This window comes from Hylobates moloch, unplaced genomic scaffold (genome assembly GCF_009828535.3).
Source record: "Hylobates moloch isolate HMO894 unplaced genomic scaffold, HMol_V3 SCAFFOLD_16, whole genome shotgun sequence".
NCBI lineage: Eukaryota > Metazoa > Chordata > Mammalia > Primates > Hylobatidae > Hylobates > Hylobates moloch.
This window is the reverse complement of record NW_026652291.1, coordinates 77,832,650-77,855,339: the sequence shown is the minus strand read 5'-3', so window position 1 is coordinate 77,855,339 and position 22,690 is coordinate 77,832,650. Positions and strand designations below refer to the sequence as shown.

The window sequence follows — 22,690 nt, the reverse complement described above, 5'->3', positions numbered from 1 at the left end:
TGACCCAAGTCAAACAACTAGGGCTGAAAAGAATCAATTTAAGGATCTTTGTTAGGTCTGTCAGGAAACAGTTTCTATCTCCCACTTTCTCTCTCCCTTCCTTCCTCTCTTTAATGGCCTTTCTCCGTCAGCCTCTGGACATGGTGTTGTTATGATGCGAAGCGACCCTGACCTACACCTGCAAATCTGAGAAAGGAACTGATGGAGCCAAATTACAGCTGAAAGTTGTATCCTGATTTTTCAACTTTTTAAATACTGAGCCAAGCTATGCCTGAAAATAATCCTGCAATTGGTTGTCTGAACAAAAAACATCCTTTGACGCTGAGGCAATTTAGGTTGAGTTTTTCACATCCTGCTAAATGAGTTCTAAGTGATACAACCCTATTTTCCAGCCTTAATTCTAGATGCTGAAACCAAAAATATTCTGTTAAATGCGAGTTACAGAACCTGAACTCCAACAAGCTCGGGACCGTCATATAACTCCATCTGTCTCACTCTTATACATTGTTCACCTGTAGGTCTCAACTCCTCCTTGGACTGATATATAGTCAATTTATCATTTCAGTTTAAAATGGCAAAGCATATCTTTGAATTACTATTGATAGCACCAATTCAGCAACAGTGAGTGCTAACTCCATTTAAATTCAGCTCACATAGTTTCTCCACTTAAGAATCACTGATAATCCTACAATACCGATTACCCTGTTCAAGGAAGTTTTGTGTTATGGGCTTTGAATCAGTTTGAGAGACTTGATACTAATTTCTCATTCCCAATATAGACTGTATTTCACACAGGGGATATAGGGACACAGAAAATAGAAAAAAATCTTTAGAATGATATGACATTGTTTTTCAAAGGCTGTTTCATATTCCAAAAATTAGGATTCTTTTTTCCGTGTATCCTCAAATGTAAACAAAATGCTATCACTAAAAGTATATTCACCAATATAGAGGTAATGGCTGTAAAAAACAAAATTGGTTTTCTCCTATTGGTACATATAAGTAAATTTTAGTGCTTTATGGCCACATTCCAAATTCAATATTAATTTATTAATGTATGTATCAATTCATGTATTTGACCAGCACCTCCTGAATACACACTGTATACCAAGAGTGACATATTTCACTTAAATTTCCTATCTTGGTTTTAAATTGCCCTCGAATCTGCTTCTTTTGTTTAATATAGACATTAGAGCTAATTATTTATTCCACGTTTTCAAAACGTAATGGTACAGACAACAACTAGAATTGAAAAAAAAATTGCTTTCCCCAACATCATTGGGAAAATTTGGCCATCGATTACACATATTCGTTTGTCCATTTATTTTGATCCCAATAGAATAATAAGTGTGACTCACATAGCTATTTAAACAATATTTTAATTTTCAATTTAAAAAAGAAATAGAACTATTAAAGAGATAGACATCAATGGGAAAAAAGTTACACGAATTAGTCTAAGCTACTATAAGATCAATTTTCTCAAATAGAAAACAAAATCAAGTCACTCATCTCTCCTGAATTCTGCGAACATGTCCTTAATAAGAGTGATACATGTACCACAAAACCAATGGTATACACAAGTCCCTTCCAAGATACTTTACCTACTTTTTGTGTTTGTAATTTTATATGATTTTTTCTTTAAAAGATTTCCCAAATTATGTTACTTCAAAACCCTAAACAACCTGGATTGGTCCTGCCTATTAGAACCATATATTATTTGAGACGCTGCTTTTAAAATATCCCGGTTAGTTTAACAATAGTTAGTTACTGTAGATCTGCAGGAAAGTTTGCTTCTATTTTTTTTAACAATTTCTGTATCAATTTTTAAGGAAATTTACTGCCTTGATACGGTTTTATAAGATCCCTTTGGTCCTGTGTCTCAATAGAATAAACTAGAAACAGATTTGAAAGCTGACAATCTACTAAGGCCAAATATTACAGTCTAACATGTAAAATATAAAGACATATTTTTCAAAAGAGCCATCATGCTATGCATAAAAATATTTTTAAAATATTTGCAATCATTCTTTTTTTTTTTTTTTTGAGACAGAGTCTCGCTGTTCCCCAGGCTGGAGTGCAGTGGCGCGACCTCGGCTCGCTGCAGGCTCCGCCTCCCGGGTTCACGCCATTCTCCTGCCTCAGCCTCCCGAGTAGCTGGGACTACAGGCGCCGGCCACCATGCCGGGCTAATTTTTGGTATTTTTAGTAGAGACGTGGTTTCACCGTGTTAGCCAGGATGGTCTCGATCTCCTGACCTCGTGATCTGTTCGCCTCAGCCTCCCAAAGTGCTGGGATTACAGGTGTGAGCCACCACGCCTGGCCTGCAATTATTCCTTATGTACAATTGTAATTTTCTCACTTTCAATATATAATAACAATAATTGCTAGTGCTGTTTGAGCATTCCATTATTTGCCAGTCGCTGTGTGAGGTGGTAGGAATACATTATTTCACTGACTCTTCACAACAGTTTTTGGGATGGTCATCAACATTAGCCCCATTTTACAGATAAGGAAACTGAGAAATATGTCCAGAAAATCAATGTTTATGTACTGTATATAATACACATAGTATATGTAGTGTGTATGTGTATATATACGTACATATATATGTACGTATATTGCAATATACATATATTGCCATATGCAGCATATGGAACCTGGTTATTTTAGAATTTACTAGTAGAAATTTCAAATAAAAAGCATACCACACATTACCTATCTTACATTAGATTCTAAGATCACAGTAAGAAGTACCAAAAAGAAAATATAAATAAAATATTTTATATTCAACATAATCCAGGGAGGCTTTCAACCCATAATTGCAAAATACCTTTGAAGAAAATATTTAAGTGAATCTGACATGCATTTTCAAGTACCCCCTCACAAATATATCTCTTTTACTAAAAATACAAACACTGAAGTCAAATACACTCATTTTAATTATTTATTTTCTGCAAATAATCAGAAAGTTATGAAATTATAATTGTAATGCCCCATGACCTATGTCCTGCACCTTATTATACCTGTAATAGTTATGTCAAATTCCTGTAGAGTAACTTGATACATAAATGAGAATATTATTAAATAAAAGAAGATGAATATCAAGGCCCAGAATAAAGTAGTTGTGCAATATCAATTTAATTTACAAAAGAAATGAGTAGTAAATATGAATCACCAAAATATAATTAGAAGATAAAATGAATTGTTGGAGAAATTACAGAATATCACACTGAACTAAATCAAGCCCAAATACGACTTAGAGGAAAGAAAAGCCAAATTTTCCCTTGGGTTTTAGGTGAATAGCATTACTCCTAGCACAAGAGGAAAACCTTTTCACAGAAGCTTCTCTAATGCAGTGATAAGTCACTACGTTATAAATTAGGCAAATCAAAATTACTTATCATGCACATGTTAGGAAATATCATAGAAAATTTTACCTACTGAGAAATCAGCAAATATTTCCAAAGGTGTAAGAAAAGAATATATTCTGCCTCAAAAATACATGAATCCATGGATTGAGGAGCATCATGCTTAGCTATGGTAGATATTTAACAAATATTTGTTGAAAATATTTTTTAAAAAGAGAGCCAGGCTTTTCTTCCAGAGAGGTATGGTGGCTGCCTATGGCTCAGTACCTAAGACAGGTGTCTGTTATCTATTCTGATTACATAATTTTGTGGCTTAAAGTAACAACCATTTTATTTGTTTATGATTTTGTGGGTCAGTAATTTGGGCTGGCCTCAGCTGGTTAGTTCTTCTGCTGGTCTCACCTGGGGTCAATCTTGTGACTATAATAATCTGGAGGTTTGAATTTGTGTGAATGGTCTCAGGTGGCCTCATCCACATGTCTGGCCATTGGAGCTGGCTGTTAACCAGGCCACCTGTCCTCAGCAGAGGAATCCATATTTCTTCACATAATGGTAACATTTTTTGAAAAGAGCAAGAGTAGAAGCTACATAGTCTCTGGAGGATTAGGCTTGAAAATTATACCATATCACTTCTGCAATACCTGTTGTTGAAAGCAAGTAAAAAGGCCAGCTCAGATTCAAAGAGAAGAGAAACACACATCTATTCTTGATGAGAAGCACTGCAATGAATTTGAGGCCATTTTGAATTCAAGAGGTAACAACGTAGCTTACAGATAGGAAAACATCACAGGTCTTACTTTAGAAAAGATTCGTCCTGATAACAGTTATATCTAGAATTAAGCCCAGATTTTGACTGCCCATTATCTAGCCCCTCCGTCATGGAAATAACAACAGTGATTCAAGATGAGAAAATGAGTTTGTCAAGTGCCTTCTTTTCCACCCTCTGCCAAACGGAAGAGGTAACAGGAGTAACACCTGAAGCACTCATTAAGAGCATCAACAGCAGTCTACACAAGTAGCACAGCAAAAGAAGAGGTGAGTGGAAGGTAGAACATGATGAGACAAATGCCAGAGTATTCATGATGGACAGATCATCTGTAAGTTTCACCCCATCATGATATTGCAGCATGTTCTGATTCTTTGCACTAGGAAACATGTTAACCTGAACATTTATTTATTGCTTACAGCATACCAGTCCATTTAAATGGCATGTCAGTCCCTCCTGCAGATGGGAACTGAAAATTAAAGAGGGCAAATCACCCAAAATCACACCATCTATTTTATCAAAAAGTTTTAGTGTATATTTATATCCCAGACTCAGGATGCAAATACCTTCTCAATACAAACAACTACAGAATCTCCTAGTGGATAAAGTGTTTTTATAAACATACAGATATAAGACATGGCAGTTCATAGAGTATCATAAGCACATGAGAAACCAAAAATAGGATATATGATCAGAGGACGCTCATCATCCTTGAAGGAGATTAAAAACGCATTTTTTGTAATAATCAATGGAAAACAGCCATAAGCAGGAGAAAAGGGCAATCCCCTAGGTGTAGCCGACAGAGCATCCTCTTTAAAATCAAAAATGTTTGGATTTTAATTCTAGCCCTATCATCTTAGCTGTATAATCATGGGCAGGCAAATTAACCACCCTGGGCTTCAGTATATTCCTCTAAAAAACAGAGACAATCATGATAAAGCTGTAGGGCTAGTGCATAGAGTACAGAAAAGTAAAAATCTACAGTGCCAGGAAAAGACCACCTTCTCAGAATATGATGAAGATGATGCTGATGATCATCATCATCATCCATTATATATTATCCAAGTTATATTCACATCTTTCAGTGCTGTCCTCATCAAGTACACGGAAAGCTCATGTGCTTGTCTCAGAGGATGAAGACTTAGACTTTTATTCAGCCTCAGGTCCTTATTTTACCAACCTACCTAGCAACCTTATTATTTTCTTAGTAAGTTCCTATCAGGAAGTTTAAAAATAAAGCAAGTACACTGACAACAATTAGCTATATAAGAGCAAAGAAAATTGAAGAAACACTTTACAGTTGAGACAGAAACAATAAAAGAAGTGGCAAATTTATAAACTGCCTTAAACATTTCTTGGATTGGTCCCAAGGGTCTTCTGCAATCACTAACATATATAATGAAGGAGTCATTAAGAAAATAAGTATACTTACATGTGGTGTGTTGATCCTGACAACTATTTGAATTCACATCAAATGCAAAACTTTTAATAATTTTTAAACAGGATGCCTAAAGACAATAACATTCAACACTATGGATAACGTTGATAACCAAAAGACTCATTCTACCAGGATACTTAGTCAAGTAAGTTTACATATCATTTTCTTCTGTATTCAAATTATTTTTCCCCTTTTTAGGAATTAGATAACCTCATATAGAGGCTGAAAAACTGCTAGGAGCTTAATCATCAATTTTATTAAACAATGGAGGAGGTAACAGAAATTAGTTTAGTAAATAATCTAAAGATCAATGGCATCTAGAGGAAAAGGTGTGAGAATGTCATCAAGACTGATTAAGGACTAGGGCTCCTCTCTGAAAGAATGTTTGTTTCTCACTCTAGATTGCAACTTTTCTAGAGTGGCATCTATGACATTTTGGCTTCTGTGACTTAAAGGAGAAATGGTTAGCAGAAAATCCAAGTATGCATTAAGTGCCAAATAAATGTTTGTTAAAGGAATTAAAGAATGGGCTTGAGTCATTCTTGTCTAGAACAGACAGCTCCTGATGCAGCCAGCCAGCGTAGAGTAAGGTGAAAATTTACTCTTCTTGTGTTGCTCCATTTCATTGTTGTTCATATTTATTATGAACAATAACATTAAAATATATGAGTGAATTTTCTCTCACTATTTATTGGGAAAGATTTAAGTAACTTCATCATCATGAGTAAATCATATGATCTGAATGTTCAAAAAATGTCAAGATTCATAATAGCAAATACATTTAATCCTGTGATCAAACTTGGATTGACCAGTTGTTGCGTCTTGAAGAGGTAAACTTAAAGTGTGTAATTTGATTGTTTGTAATTCTAAAGATAAATGCTTGAGGGGATGGATACCCCATTCACCATGATGTGCTTATTTCACATTGCATGCCTGTATCAAAACATCTCATGTACCCCAGAAATATATACACCTACTATGTATCCACAAAAATGTTTAAAAATAATTTTTATTTTTTTAAAAAAGAGGTATAGATGTTAAGAACTCCAATGCCTTGTCCAGGATCAGCAAGAAAGAAAACATTGATCAAACTGTAACATCTAAAATGAGTGCAGGCTGGAGAGTTACAGCATTTTCTTGCTTTCTCTGCTCCAAAAGCAATGAAGAAATGGCCCTGCTTAACTCAAGGGTAGTCTACCCACGTGGGTTGTTGTCATGCTTCAGTGAAAATTTGGATAACAAATGAAAACATTCCAGAAAATGGTGATGATGAAGACTAATGATGGCTAACATTTATTGACCATTAAAGGTAAAAAGACTTGAAATCACGATATACAGAAAACTGTCCAAAACCAGTTGGGGGCCAAGATATGTTCAGTCATAAGCACAGCAATTGTGGTTTGGAAATTTCAAGGAACTCAGTGCAAACACTCGAAGTACTATCTCAGAAATTAGACTTGGGTGCCTCTTTCAACCAAGTTAAAAACAATTAGAAGCAACAAGATGCTAGAGTTTTGGCTCAAGTTAAAGGAGAAAATCATAATACATCTATACAAAAGTGAAATGATATATTTTAGTTGGAGTGATTTGGGAATCACTAAAGTTACTCAAGCTTAGTCAAGATGACCACTTGGCAGAGATGCTTTAAAAAATTTTAAGATTGAATATATATGTCAGGAGAACTTACAAGTTGCCTAATGCCATGCCCATCAGAGATTCAAATGAATATAAATTTGAACATCTGTGGGTAAGTCATGCACTCTCCAGTGTATTAGAAATACAGCCCATGATTTCTTAAACTCAGCTAGATTCTCTGCTTTACATCTTCTGCCTGGTTCCTGAAGACACTGGACTGTATTATGACCCCTGGTCCGGTGAGCTTTTGAAGCCATACGATTATCACCTCCTTTATACTTTCCCTCTTTGTGCTCATGCTAGCTAATGATGAGATGATCATGGTGATGGTGATAATGATAATAACAGTCAGGTGCCTAATGAACTATATCACTGAAACCTCCAGACCGCCTGATTGCGTAAGTCATATTATTAGCCCTATTTCTTAGGTGAGGATTCTGATGCTCAGAGAAGTTCAAAGACTTGCTCAAGGTTATACAGGGCTGTGACCAAGGGAGGTAGAATTCCATAGTTCCTTTTTCTAACTACCGCAGAATACCAACTTCTACAAAACACAGCCATGATTTCTTAATTTCTTCCCTCTCTCCTACTACAAAGCGTAGAACATCAAAATAGAACTAGAAGTTTCAGTTAATAAATTACTTTCAAGCTTATTAATTTGTTTATATTTTTCATGTTACTAAGAAAATAAGTTATTGAGGTCAGGACCCAATATCCAGTTATACATTGTTTAAGTGCCTGATATTTGAACAGTCAATACATGGCAAATATCCTAACATAATTCCTAAAAATAACCTTAAACTTTTCATTTAAAGGTAGGCCTATTTTTTCTTGAGTGTGGGATTCCAAATTAAGATATTTGTAAATATTAATGATCTCAAGATATCTATCCACGTAAAATAAAGCATATGCACTACTCATGTAGTGTTCAATGCTGCCATATAAATTATATGTATTTTAATGTTGCTGTACAAATGTCTAAAGACTAATAAAAACAAGTGCAAATAAACCATTCAAAAACTTGACAAATCTTAACACCATTAAAAAATAATAAAAGGAGGCCGGGCGCGGTGGCTCACGCTTGTAATCCCAGCACTTTGGGAGGCCGAGGCGGGTGGATCACGAGGTCAGGAGATCGAGACCATCCTAACACGGTGAAACCCCGTCTCTACTAAAAATACAAAAAAAATTAGCCGGGCGTAGTGGCGGGCGCCTGTAGTCCCAGCTACTCGGAGAGGCTGAGGCAGGAGAATGGTGTGAACCGGGGAGGCAGAGCTTGCAGTGAGCCGAGATCAGGCCACTGCACTCCAGCCTGGGTGACAGAGCAAGACTGTCTCAAAAAAAAAAATAAAAAATAATAATAATAATAATAATAATAATAATAAAAGGAGAGCTAACTAGTAAGAAAAGTACCACATCCTATATTTCCAAAGGAGATAAGAGAAAGTTAGGTTTCATAGTAATGTAGTTGGTACGTCCCCACTAGTAAATCACATTAATACAAATATTCTATTCCTCGGGAGGTAATACCACTAAAATCCACGGAAAATCTACTTGAAGATAGAAAATAAAGGGGTAAAAATGAAGACTGGAATCAAGAAGTAAATTGAAGTTTGTCCTTCAAGGCTCTTGGGCACTTCCTCAAAACAGCTGTACATGGTGTAGTGAAAATAGATCAAGATAAACAGCATTGTTTAGGCTTCCATTCCTGATTAAATATACTGTTTCTGATTGAACATCTATTGAATGAATTAGTTTTCTTGTTTTTTTTTCTAAGAATTCAGAAACTGCTCCCAGAATTTGTTAAAAGTATACTGAAACCTTAATCATTTATTGTATTACTTCTTTTCTAGAGTCTTTTATTCTTGTAAAATCTAAAATAGATTCCATTTTCTGTCAAAATTCTACAATTGTTTCCTACAAGGATTATAATGCCATTTTCGAAATATTTGTTTGGAAGATTTTTTAGAGCAATAAATTATATATATGTTCCCACAAAAAAAATGCAAGAACACTGTGAGCTTTGAGTTTTAATAGATTTGTTTTGTAAAAAGACATATTTTCTTATTTTATTTTATTTTAAGTTCTGGGGTACATGTGCAGGATGTGCAGGTTGTTACATAGGTAAATATGTGCCATGGTTGGAATGTAAATTAGTTCAAACATTGTGGAAGACAGTGTGGTGATTCCTCAAAGACTTAGAACCAGAAATAATATTTGACCCAGAAATCCCATTACTGGGTATATGCCCAAAGGAAGACATATTTTCTAAGAAGAACAAAACTTGTCAGTTGACATTTTCCTGCCAATATGACCATGTAACTTAAACATTGTCTATGAAAACCAATTTCTGAGAAATATTACAAATGTAGTTTGTAGTTTAAACAATACATCCTTTTCATGTGGTTTACTTGGAATCAGTAAAATGATAGACAGCAGAGTTATATAACCATGTAATTCCATTGTAATTTTTATCACTTATTAACCAACTTCATAATTAGTATTAAATTATGTCACATAAAATGTTTATGTAAAATTAAATTATGTTTATTAAAAATCATTTTGTCAACACCGTATCTTTCACAACAATATCACAAAAAAGCTTAAAAGTAGCATTGGCTATCTTTGAACTAAATTCTTACATTTCTGTCTTCTGTTATATGAAACTGGAATTTTCATAATAACATACAATTCATGTTGGTAGAGAATACTAAAAATGGTTCACCTCTAAATGGAATAGCTTCAATAATTATGAATATAATACTTGTTAATTTCACCATGCACATACCATGTAACGAACAAATTATACAGCCTTAGGTTCTAAATAGTCCTCAATGATTGAAGGATGCCATGGGAATAAAAATGTGGGCTCTGCAACCAGAGTAAGAAGTCTCACTCTCAAGGCTTGTTGAACAAGACAGAGTATGCACATGTGTGTCGTTGGAATGATTTAGCAAAATTATCTGCTAGTTATGTATTCCAGGGGCTCTCACACCTATAAGGTCCAAGTTTCCAGTTTTACTCTTCAATAATACATAAAACATAAAATTCATTATACTGTATGCAAAACCCTGAAGATAATGCCAATATGTTACATTTTTAAGTAAACAGAAAATAAAAATCACTGAAATAAGCTAATAGGTTAACCAGTTAAGCCTTTAGCAAGTTTCAAGTAGCTTCCTTTTTCCAGCCTCAAAATTGGCAGTAATACTCATTAGCAATCGTATTTATGACACATTTATTTTTAAATATATAATTCAGTAGATATTATGTAGTAGTTTCATGTAGAGGCAGGAATATTGTTAGATACCTGCAAGCATCTCATCCCAACCATATAACAACACAGCAATAGGTCAGCAGAAAGCAAGATCTGAATTTCACCAGCAAGAAAACTCAGCAAAACTACCAAGCCAAAAGTGCTTCAAACAGCAAGATCCAGATCACTGATAAAAATGGACAAAGGAAAATGATGGACATTTATGAAAAGATGAAAGAGTGATCAAACATGATACAACATATGAAGATCATTTAAACACCAATGCCATAACTAGATACTGCTTTAACACCCAAAATCCATTTAATGACAGAGGAGACAAAAATAACTGAAGAGGGAATAGGGTGGGGGTATTCTCCCACAGGTAACTACGGCTCTTGTTATCCCCTCTTGAGAAAAAGGAAAGAAATCACTTCTGGCTGCTGTCAGTCAGAACTAAACCTTTATGAACTTCTCCCAAAACACCAGCACAGGAGTCTCATATTTCAAAAACAAGGTGTGTGTACTCGTATACACACTAGATCTATGAAGGAAGGAGAGAGGTATGTGAAAGAACAGAAGGCTGGTGTTCAAGGTCATTCTCCTCTTGAAAAGAGAAAGGGAAAAAAATGACTAAAAGAAACTACCCAAGGTACAGGAATCAAGTGACAACTTCTTTTCACCTATCTGCTTATGCTTGTTCTTATAGATATCCTATTGTTCTGTCCCTATTAATAGTGACTAAAAGAGAGCTTACAAAGAAGGAGGCTTTTGGCTGGGAAATTTCCTATCAATACCTGAAGTGTTAACTCATCAATGAGCCAGGCTAGTGAGCCAGGCCAACTCTATCTAAAGACAATTCTTAACAAGGACAGTGGACTCAGATTTTCAAAGTAACTTGTACCTTCTTCATTTTTCCAGAAAAGGGAGAAAAAACAGGTGGCAGAAATATTTTTCCCCCCCTTAGGAACTTCTATGCATGTAACCTTGTGCTAGCAGCTCTATCTAGTTATGACCTTTAACCTAACTCCAATCTGCACCAATGAGTGACATTTTCAAACATGCATCACACCATCATCTATGTTCAGGTTTCTGAGCATTCAGCATCCATTTTAATGCATTTGCTTTGCCTTCGCTGAGGCTGAGGGTGGAAGAACAAAGCTGAACCTGCAAAAATCGAATCCTTAGTGGGAAAAGGCCAGAAGAAAGTGAAATAGGTGGGAGATGGGGAAAACACCTTATTTTCCAAGTATTTATATTCACCAGCATTTCTTTTTTCTTGTGCACTCTCTAGATAGGTATGACTTACTTGCTAACAAATACTGTAAGTATGATATCAATACTGTTGTAACAGTATTCTGGGGTAATTTGGGAGGACAAAGTGGTGTCCTTGTCAGACGTTTAGGATACACAAATCAGATTTCTAAGATTTTCTGAGTGATAAGGGGATTAGAAGTAAATTCATTAAAAGACAAAAAAAGAGAAGATAAAAGAAAAAAACCCTTTTTTAATTCGTTCCCAATTATCTGTTATCTTTCATTTATTTCATTATTTAATCCAGGCAATACACTTTTTTTTTTTTTTTTTTTTTTTTTTACCCTCCCTGGGACCTCAGAGGTGGAAGTTCTGTTAAAGTCGAGATATGTTCTGTATCATTCCTTGGTTATCCCTGGAGCTAGAAGTTACAAAGCAAATCTATCTGAAGAGTGGCCGTCATGTTCTCCTCTTTCACGTTTGCTGGGTACCAGGTGGGGGAGGGAGGTTAGTTGACTTTACAGAGGTGTTTCAACCAGAAACAATACGGGTATAAATGACATGATCAAACCGAGGAGAGCAAGAAGGGAGGGAAGAAAGAGGAACAAATGGAAATCTAGGAAATACACACTTAGCTTCAGGTTTTTAATCCTGATAAATCATGCAGTATTTGAATATCAAGACATTTTTGTAGCCAGCTTTCCTTCCATATTCTTGAATATTCATTGTCGCGGGGAGGGAGAGGGAGAGAGAGAGAAAGGTTTTGCAGGCAAAGGCAGGACACCACCGCCCTCCGCGCTCCTCTGTGGCTCTGGGCATAGCCCTCCTCTCGTATCCAGGCGGCCGCCTCGGCCACGATCCGCTTGCTGTCTGCCAGGGGGTCCGCTGAGCTCTTCCGCCCCGCCCGGAGAAAGCGTCAAAGCCGGCCTGCCAGCTGCAGTGGCAGAGCCCAGCCCCCAAAGCCCGCTGCATACATGGCCTTGTAGCACCACCAGCCTGCGAGGGCTGCAGCAGCAGCCGAGCCCAGACTCGAAGAGGAGTTGGGGACGTCAGTGCGCAGGGACAAGCAGCGCAGCTATCGGCCAGCTAGAAGTCTGCAAATGCCATCATATGGATATCTATAGAAACGCAGCGAGTGGAGGAAAATCAGGCAGCGCCCCTACACTTCCTAAGCGGCGTTAGCAAAGAGAACCCCCCGCCCCAGCAGCCCCAGTCACTGCCTCCTGAAGCAGGGCTCCCTGAGCTTGGCTGGGCCAAATCCTCCGCTGAATGTAGCCAGCAAGCAGCTCCCAAAGGCGGGAGACAAACGAACACTCCTTAGTTAAATTATTCAGACCGTCTTCACTATCGAATAAAACATTCATGAGACTACTTTGGAAGTGCTTTATCTTGTTAATGCTAATGACTTCGAGAAGGGAGTGAAATTTTCCGTTGGGGGCGGGCGCTGAGATGAGACGAAAGGGAATTCAGGGAAAAAAAGGCGCCAGGGTAAAGGGCTTTGGAAGTTAACTAAATTTGTTCTGCTTCAGCCGGCCAGGGGAATCTCATTTTAACATACCAGACCCAATATGTTAATTAGGCAGTCGCAAATCCAACCTGCTCCTTGTAAATCAAGGCACCGGAAAAAAAAAATTCAAAATATCTATTATACAGAGACAAAACAAACAAACAAACAAAAAAACGCGCACAGGAGTCCCTCTCCGTGACGGAGACAATACAGCGGGAGAGAATGTTGGGTGGTGGCTAGCGTTTTAGCCTGGTTCTGCTAGATATAAAAATGAGTTCTTTCATGGATTTATTCTGCTCCATAAAAGCACGCCCTGGCAGTTAAACACCATATCTCAAGACACACAGCCGTGACAATATATTCCCTTTCATGCAAACCAAGTTCCAAGAAAACTCCATTTCGAGTCAAAGTCTCCAGATGCGTAATTTACAACTACTAAAAAGATCTGGCAAGCTCCTCCACAACAAGGAAAGGAAAACAACCTGGCACCAGAGGTAGAAAAGGGTAAAAAAGATCTTTGGTTTAAATGATGGGTGGAAACCAAACACCCACTCACACTCCACAATCTGGAAAGGGTTGGGTACCAAATGGTCCGTGGCAACCACAGCCTGAAGGAAACACAGAATTTTGATCTCTGGCATCTTCAGACAGGTTCCACACGCCTAGCTCTCAAAAAATATCCTCAGGGTGGAGCACATCCATATTCTCAAAGCTTTCACTACTAGATTAAGTGCTTAGGTATAGATTTATATTTCACCTACTAGAAATTGTTTTACAAAATCACAGAGCAGGCGCCCTTGGATACCCAACCGTTCCCAATGATTTTCAAAACATCAATAAGTAAAGTAACCTGCAATGCAGATAAGACACTAGAAACAAGATCAAAAGGAAATTGGGTGAGGCGAGTAATCGTTGGTTTCTTACCTGCTGCCTCTAGGGGAAAAGACGGTCGTAGGAAGACTTTCTGCCTGCAGGTACAATCCCGGCAAGGTGGCTCCAGGTGGCTTTCACAGTCGTACGCGGGTCTCGCTCGTCACTTCGCTGCCCTTTGCCATAGCTCAGCACCCGCATCGTAGGGAATCAGAAAGGCGGCTCCTGCCACTGCCGCCGCTGCCTGCAGGTCGCGCTGGGTGGGGGATCCGCTGCAATCGCCCCATGAAACCCGCGGCCCCGCGCCCGGGGAGCGGGCAGAGGCAGGGCGGCCGCGCACGCACACACAGACACACGCTCACACTCACACACTCGCACCCGGGCGCGCGCGCACTTGCACTCACACTTGCACACGCACACCCAGCACTGCACAGGGAGGAAGCAGCACGGAGGGAACCGGTCCTTCTCACGACTGGCTTCGAAGCCCACCGGACCGCGGGCAGCAAAGAGAGCGTTCTCGCATAGCCCTTTAATCACGTTTCCTTCAAGTTCTCCTCCAACCCGAATCCACGTAATTCAAGAGCTGGTGACATTTTGGTGGGGAGGAGGGAGCCGAGAAAGGGCTGAGGAAGAGTCGGGGATTTTGTTAAGCAGTTTAATAAGCAATCCTCATTACCTTATTTGTTTTGTTTTGTATAGCAAACCAGTTCGAAGGGCTGAACTTTTGGCTTCAAATGCTGTGGACCAAAACGTAAATATCCTTCTGGCCAAGAGAAGAAGGTGTAGATACACGGAAACAAGAGGGCTGCAAGACCCTCTCTTGACCTTGTGATGCACCTGGAAGCAGGTTAATATTGGCGCTTTCCAAGCTTCTGGATAAAGCGATCCACACACCTGGGTCCACAGCCCAGCAGCCGCTCCAAATCCAGCCAGGAAAATGGGTCTGGGTGTCCTCAGAGCTCTGCAAGAACCCGGGCATGAAGGGGCATCGCCGAGTTAACACATTTGCTTCTGGGCAGTTGGATAAAAGACAGTCAAATGCATCAGATAGGCGCGCGCGTACACACACGCGCGCACACACACACGCAGCTAGCTGGAAAGCGGCTTACAAAACACTAGAGACATGCCAAGATGACTTGAAAAGGTAGCCAACATCCAGGATCTTTCCGGAAAACAGAAGGGCCAGCAGGGAGGTTATCAAAGTCTTCTCAAGTCTTTCAATTCTTCCTCTCTCCTGTGAGTGTGTGTGTGTGCGTCTAGAAGGTTTCGTTGGTCTGCCCCACCCCCGTCCAGTTGCGCTTTTTTTTTTTGACATAACCGACCGTGCAAAATGGATTATATGGGTGGGCTGTGCTCACAGCCCAGAGCTCCCCAAAGTCAAGAATCCTAACGGAGCAGCCAGCTTCTAAACAATTCACATCCTCAAGGGAAGAAGGAAAAACACGCTCAAACACACGCAAACACGCGCACACACATACATAGTCCTCCGTTCGGGCAGCTCTGCACAAGCTCACCGCCTCCCTGCGCGGCGCTGCACACAGCGCCCCGCCCGCTGGCCACCGCGCTGAGGCGAGTCCGCAGTTCAGGCGCGAGGCAAGCAGCCGAGGTCCGGGGCTGCGGCCGCGGCCGGGGCGGACCCGGGAGCTGGGCTTCCCAAGGCGGCGCGTGCGGGCAACGGCGGCCTCCTGGCCGCGTGGAACTGAGCCCTGCGCTGCAGCATGAAGGCGGCGGCGGCGGCGGGCGCGCGGCCGTGAGCTCAGCCCGCGCCGCAGTGACGGGAGCGGCCGTGTCAGCCAGACCCCGAGAGTCCGTGAGACCCCGGCCGGGGCCGCTCAGCTGCTGTCAGCCCTCGGGCCTCCCAGCCAGACTGGTTCCGAACCGATTTATCAGGGAGGTGCGGAGAGGGCCGGCGAAGCGCCAGGAAATCCCCAGGCTGTGGAGGCGCGGGGGCGTTGCAGGAAGGGGGAAGGGAAAAGGCAGAAAACCTGGAGAATGAAGGCGAACTTCCAGGAGCGTCCCTAGCCTCCTGCAAAAGGGCAATTTGCTGATCGCCCACTTCCTCGCGGTTACGGGATAGAGAGAATCATCACTGAGTCAAGCTTCGGCTGCTTAGGGCTGTGGGAAAAGTCATTAGCTATAATAACCCGCCGGAAATTTTGAGGAGAGCTACTGACTTGGGGGTTTCAGTCATCTGAGGCTGGCTTCCGCTGTCCCCTTAGTTGTGGGTGGTGATTTGCTTACTAATCAGATGGGAGCGGATTCTGAAAAGAACATTTATATTCGGGAGTCAACTCAGATCAGCATCAGATATTACGAATACTGCAGTTGGTCACATTTTACTAAGTCAAGGGCAGAAAGGGAGCCCCACAGTCTTAGAAGCCAGACCTAGTCTCTAAGGTCACCGGCACAGACGCAGGGTCTAAAGCAGGAAAGAGGTGCGACTGGAAAGGAGGTTAGACAGGGCCCTGCGGGAATGCATCTGCCCGGAGCCCTCGCCTGGTTTTGCTTGAGACTCCCACAAGACTCCCAATGCTTCTCTCCCCGACCCCATCCCCACTCCCTCCATCCTGGAAAAGCCAGTGAGCAAAGTTAACTCTTTCTTCTAAGAAACCCTGAGTGAAATCTTGCTCTTCCTTTTTGCTGGAGTCCTGAAACCCTTTCGCTTCTCATTTTGGGTTCACCAGCACGTGGTCTTCGGACACTGCGCGCACCTTCGCTCTCGGCTCTGATTCTAGCTAGTCCAGACACCAGTCTGTACCCAAAGGAAGAGTAGGAAGTTGCAAAGGGAAGCTGGCTAACAAGGGCTTCTTCTGTCCTACTTGGCAAAGGCCCATGCGGGTGGCCTCCGTGGATATGGAGCTCTTTCATTTTGTTCCAAAAAGAGCTCTGCCAGGCTTTACCATTGCCCTGGAGGTGCACAGGCGCGCGTATACTCGAGCACAACCATGGGCTCACCCCAAGCGCGCACACCTGCACCCACGCGTAAGGAAGAGCCACACAGCTGTATCTCTGTCGGGGAAGAACACGAGGAGTGAAGTGCTTTAGGTGGAAACTGCTCACATCTCCTTTCTTTCCTCTGCTCCCCCTCTCTGCCCCTGGTACTCCGGATCCAATCCTTGGCTAAGGAATCCACTCAAGCCACGTCTGTCTGCTTTGTTCCAGGGGAGCGCAGCTCCGAGACTGCACTCCCAGCCGTGCAGCCTCCCTCCAGGTCGGCGAGCGGCGCCAGATCCGGGACTTCAGGGTCTCCGCGGGAGCTTGGGAGGCTCAGAATCTGAGTTGGAGAACCGGAAGGCCAAACTCCGAGCAGCTGAGGGACTGCGGAGGAAAACCACAGAAATAAACCAAAGGCACACCGCGGACAGATGTACCAGAGGACACCACTGAAGTCCAGGAGAATCTCCACCACAGCCATCAGCGTTTTCCTTGTAGCTTTCTGTCCCTCGAAGTGGAAAATTGAGGTTTCTGAGAAGTCCACGGAGAGAACCGGCAGGAAACTGAAGCCACAGACTCCGGAGGCATAGGGAGAAAAAATGCTTCCATCCCCCTTTCACTTTAAACTTGATCGCTTCTGGGACTTCACTGGAGGGCGGTGGAATTGCACCAACCTGGAGTACAGGCAGATCCCAGCGAGCACTTCCAAGTACTTTAGGACGTGGGGGTGACTCCTTTTTCTTCAGGATTGTCCCACTTGCCACCCTTTCCAGCCGAGCTGATAGGAACCAATCAAAGTCTAGGCGATAAGGATTTTCCGTTACCTCAGGAATCAAGTATAAAATGTTGAATGAGAAACCCAAAGACCTTGCATCACTGGGCTGAATAACTTTCTGTTTTCTTTTTTATAGTGTCCAGACTGAGGTAGGGAGGGGACACACTCAGCTAGCTGTAAGAAGTCAAGGGTTGGGACAAAACAAAGTTCAAATATATACTGAAATTTGTGTGTGTGTGTTTTACAAATTGTGTGTGTGTGTGTGTGTGTGTGTATGTGTGTGTTTTCAGCTTGAGAAAGATGAAATCAACGTTTCCTTAATGCTGGGAGTAATAATGCTTAATGCTTAACTTTTCATCGTTCTTTCATGTTTCAAGCCCTACCAGGCCCAGGAAAACACTTCTTTCCGTTTCCTGCAGCCTTCCTGTGTATCATGCATTATATTTGAAAGTGCTTTCCTCTACTTTCCTCATTTTATCTCAATAATCTCTGCTAAAACCAGGTAACTCTCACTCTCCCGGTTCAGCATTTGCTCTTTTCCCTCCTACAAAAGCTGATTAGAATTTGCAAAGAGAGAGGGAGAAGAAAGCTTCTATTTTGTTTCATGATTGTTGCTAGAAAACGGCAAGACCTCGGGAGAGAGACCAGGATATTATTTCCCAATGGATGTCAGAGCTAGCAAAGTTTTTTTTTTTTCTTTAAATTTTATTCCCCAGCAGGTCAAAAACTAGGATGTTTGCAAGAGCAATTTCTAGTTTGCTCATAAAACTATAGTTATTAGCCACTCTGAGGCTGGCATACTTTTAAAAGTTCAAACAAGTTCCTTGTAGAATAGGGTTCCTTTAAACATTAGCATTTAAAAAGAAGTAATTTTTTTCATAAATAATTTAGATTTAACTCTTTACCTCTATAGTGTATCTGCCTTACTTTGTTAATGTGTCCCCTGATTTACTGCATAGGTAAAATCACTTTTAAAATAAGGTCAATTTTCTTGTTCTCCCAGGTCATTTTTTGAGGATCAATGGTGATAAGTGTTGGTCTGCCTATTTTCCCAGAATAATCCAAGATTTGGGGAAAGAAAGAGTATTTTGCTAATTTCAGGTAATTAATAGAGATGTGAATGTTTTTCAGTTAAATTGATGAATATCAAAAGATAACCTGAATTTCTGCTTATATTGTTATTGAATATTTGAGTTTCTCTTTAAGGTAGTAAAAAAGTTATGATCTAGTTTTTTTAATGGCGTTAACAATTAGTTTGCACATCTTATGCATTTTATTTGCATGGATTAAGGTATGTGGCAAGTTATCACTTTAATTCATTAATTTGTTTTATATATAACTGAAGAAGCTTATTGTAAATTGGAAATACTTTACCTTCAAATTTCCTGGGTGAGAAATCACTATTGAGTTACAAGCCTTTGATTATTTTTACTAATATAATGTAATATAAGTTATCTGACAGTTCAAGATTGGAAATTTATATGAAGAACAAGGAAATACAAGTTTCTGAAATGAAGGGATATCATTAAAAACAAATCTGAGTTAAACAGAATAAATGAAATCCAAACTTTGAAAGTTTTTTTTAATCTACATAGTTTTGAAATATAAAAAGAAGTGTGCTTATATTAGGAGCATGTTTCCAATGTTGCAACTGACCTTGAAGTCCTAGAATACAGTGTATTTTAGCAACTAGATCTCACCAAAATATATATTTCAACTGACTTCAAAACAGAGTTGAAGACCCCAGCATATTTCTGGCATACATAGGTAAACAGATTTCTCACTGGAACAAAAAGAACCAATATATTTAGTATTTAATCTTCTTTTGAGTTACAGAAATATTTTTTCTTATTTTATTAAGAAAAAATTTTTAAACTTGATTTATATAAAACACATTTCCTTTCCTTTCTTGCTGTATCTCTGTTGTATATTTTAACCTTTATAGATCATAATAGTGAACTAAAAGATCAAGGTCTACTTGATGAAAACTGGAGCTAGCCCTGGGAACCTAATAAATTACTGGACAGAAGTCGACATTTATTTTACTAAGAAAAATGGTTTTTGAACCTAATTTTTTGAAACACAAATACAATGTGTTTCAGAGATTATATCCTCAGCAGAGACTTTTTGAGAGAACTCAAAGGAAAGGAATTACTTCGGAGATAAGCGTTGCTGTAGAGAAAGGACATTTCTTAATACTGAAAGTTAGAAGTAAATTTTATCTTTCATCTCCATTCATATTTTTTTCTTGCTTATTTGCTGATACCTTGATGTCAACTCCTCATATTTGTCTGGTGCTATTTCGTTACCCAAGGGCCCCAAAATTCATCATGCTCTCGAGGACTATCTGACCCAAAGAAGAAAATTCTATGCTATTACAATTTCTACTTCTCATCAAAACTCCATTGAGTCATAGTAGATAGATCTAATTGAGCTTTTAATAAAAAATAAATTATATCAGACTAATTTAAGCTAAAGTATGAATGACTAGCAGCCTACATCAGGAATATGAAGCCAGCTTAATTTATAAAAAGCGGACTTTCTAGAAAACTGTGTTAATACATATGGGAACCAGGGGCACCTCAATCATTCTTAGCCTTGTGTACCAAATTGAATAAGCATGGTACTATATTTTATATTTTTGTTTTTTGTATCTTTCATAATGCTATTGAACAATTATTCACACCTAGCTTTAGCCTTTGAAAGAAATATTTTTTTTAATTTATGTGTGTGTATAGATAGAATTTCAAAAAGATTTCCACTAGATAGTGAAACTGTTCTCTAAAATGAATCTAGTCGTAGAGCAATTATCTTAAAAATAAAACATCAGAGTAATTGTTGTTATGACTTGATTTAGGAGTTCAGGTAGGCACACCAAATCACATTAGGTAGAAGTAATAAGCTGTTTGAATGTCTACGGAATTCATTTCTTCAACATACTTATGTTAAAAGCCTGATTAAGAACTATTGTCGTGCCGGACCCCTATTAACTCCAATAGGGATGACATCTGACATCGTGTCTGAGAGGCAGAAGGAGAGACCCAGAGCCAGTGAATCAGACACAGCATTTATTGAGGAGTTATATGAAGTTTGGGCCAGGAGTGGTGGGCTGGACAGTAAAACTGCTACTGTTTATAAAAAGCATACAGGATATATAGCATTTTCATTTAGGAATCTCTAGCTAGCAACCTCCATTTTACCCGAAACAAACGTCCTCAGCCCCCTTTATGGCCTGAGTTCCAAGGTATGGGCGAGGGGTTCAGAAGTCCTCCATAGTTAAGGAATGAATCTCCAGGTTGGCCAGTCCTGAATTTCTTAGGTCAGAACTCCAAACAAACCTTCTTCTTACACCACAGGGACCTTCTCAGGGTATGCTTGCGTTATTGCTATCCAGTGCATCTGCCAACAAAGATTTGGCTTCTTAGCTTTAGTTTTACAGGGGTTTTTTTTAACTTCTATTTTTTCTTTTATTATTTATTTATTTATTTATTTATTTTTTGAGGTGGAGCTTTCACTCTGTCACCCAGGCTGGAGTGCAGTGGCACGATCTCGGCTCAATGCAACCTCTGCCTCCCAGGGTCAAGCAATTCTCCTGCCTCAGCCTCCTCAATAGCTGGTATTACAGGCGTCTGCCACCACGCCCAGCTAACTTTTTGTGTTTTTAGTAGAGACTGGGTTTCACCACGCTGGCCAGGCTGGTCTCGAATTCCTGACCTCAGGTGATCCACCTGCCTTGGCCTCCCGAAGTGTTGGGATTACAGGCGTGAGCCACCGCGCCCAGCTTTTAACTTTTAAGTTCAGGAGTATATGTGCAGGTTTGTTACATAGGTAAACTTGTGTCATGGGGGTTCATTGTACAGATTATTTCATAACCCAGGTATTAAGCCTAGTACCCATTAGTTATTTTTCCTGATCCTCTCCCTCCTCCCACCTTCCACCCTCCCAAAGTCTCCATTGTATGTTGTTCCCCTGTATGTGTCCATGTGTTCTTATAATTTAGCTCCCACTTATAAGCGAAAACATGTGGTATTTGGTTTCTTGTTCCTGTATTGCTTTGCTACAGATAATGGCCTCCAGCGCCAAATTAGAAAACTGAATCTGTCTTCAAGGTTGAGGCAGATTCAGCCTCTTAATTATTCATCTTGAAACTCTGTCCTTGAATTTCAGGCAGGTGGCCACAAGTCAGCAGTAATGTGACACTCTCACGTGGTTGTAACCACATGGCTGGACTTTCTTACAAGCCCCCATAGATTTAGAAAGAAGAATTAATTTTAATTTATTTTATTAAAGATCCTTTTTATTAAAATAAATGATGTGTGATACGTTTTATTTACATGAAATCAGATAATTTCTTTTGGAACAGTCATTTTTTAAAAAAATTCTAAAACATAATTAGATAATTTGCCTTTTAATCTCTTCACTGGTTCTTTTTCTTTTCCCCTTTAAATCACAGCCATTTAGAGAGAAGACTGAGTTACTGTTCTTTTTTTACTCATCTTTTGCTTCCATAGTATTCCTGGTTCTGTATATGAATGCAATCTTTTGGCTAGCTTGGTGTTAAAGTTCTTTTGGATTTGTATCTCAGCTCTTATTGGCTGTGACTTCTGTAATGAAAGGGAATCCTTTCTGTGACTGGTTAGCATCAAACTTCTTTCTCCACACAGTGTCCTTGATTTCTCTGCTTGCAGTTTTGTTCATTCCATGTAAATTCTTTGAATGCCTTGTTATAGCCAGTGCCCTGCACTAGGCACTGGAGAAAGAAGACTAACCATAATTTTCATAGCCTCTGTCCCTCATAATAGAGCTTACCATCTAGTAGAGGTTAATAGACCAACAAATTAGTTGTTACACTATGATCTTGTTTTTATTTCACCAACTACAATTTGTTAT

General features: G+C 39.8%; 1 protein-coding gene across 1 annotated transcript in view; it reads right to left on the bottom strand.

The window, feature by feature from the left end:
- The window catches only part of LRFN5 (leucine rich repeat and fibronectin type III domain containing 5), a 246,278-nt gene extending 229,508 nt beyond the window's left edge, over positions 1-16,770 (bottom strand). The window contains exon 1 of the mRNA XM_032134986.2: positions 14,146-16,770. The gene's annotated coding sequence lies outside the window, so the exon portion shown is untranslated. The remainder of the gene's footprint in view (positions 1-14,145) is intronic.
- Between the last annotated feature and the right edge of the window lie 5,920 nt (positions 16,771-22,690).